The sequence below is a fragment of the Carlito syrichta genome, unplaced genomic scaffold, assembly GCF_000164805.1.
Source record: "Carlito syrichta isolate Samal-C Ts95f unplaced genomic scaffold, Tarsius_syrichta-2.0.1 Scaffold123576, whole genome shotgun sequence".
Classification (NCBI taxonomy): domain Eukaryota; kingdom Metazoa; phylum Chordata; class Mammalia; order Primates; family Tarsiidae; genus Carlito; species Carlito syrichta.
In genome coordinates this window covers 169,697-170,028 of record NW_007067672.1, presented here as the reverse complement: position 1 = coordinate 170,028, position 332 = coordinate 169,697, and the positions used below count along the sequence as shown (strand labels likewise).

The following is a 332-nucleotide window of genomic DNA, read 5'->3' as shown; positions in this document are numbered from 1 at the left end:
CACTCTGTCGCCCAGACTGGAGTGAAGTGGCCGCTCCCGGCCACCGCAGCCTCGACCTGCTGGGCTCAGGCGATCCTTCCACCTCAGCCTTTCAAGTTGCTGGAACTACAGTCATGCGCCACCATGCCTGGCTAATTTTTTTATTTATTGTAGAGATGAGGTCTCAATTTGCCAGGGCTGATCTCGAACCCGTAAGCTCAGGCAGTCCTCTCACCTCAGCTTCCCAAAGTGCTGGGATTATAGGCGTGAGTCACTGCACCTGGCCTGCAATAGGTGATTTCTTTTTTTTTTTTTTTTTGAGTTGGAGTCTCACTCTGTCACCCAGACTGGAG

At 52.1% G+C, this 332-nt stretch overlaps 1 protein-coding gene across 1 annotated transcript in view; it reads right to left on the bottom strand.

The window, feature by feature from the left end:
- Window positions 1-332, bottom strand: part of POLN (DNA polymerase nu) — a 141,195-nt gene that overhangs the window by 1,669 nt on the left and 139,194 nt on the right. The gene's annotated exons all lie outside the window — the stretch shown is intronic.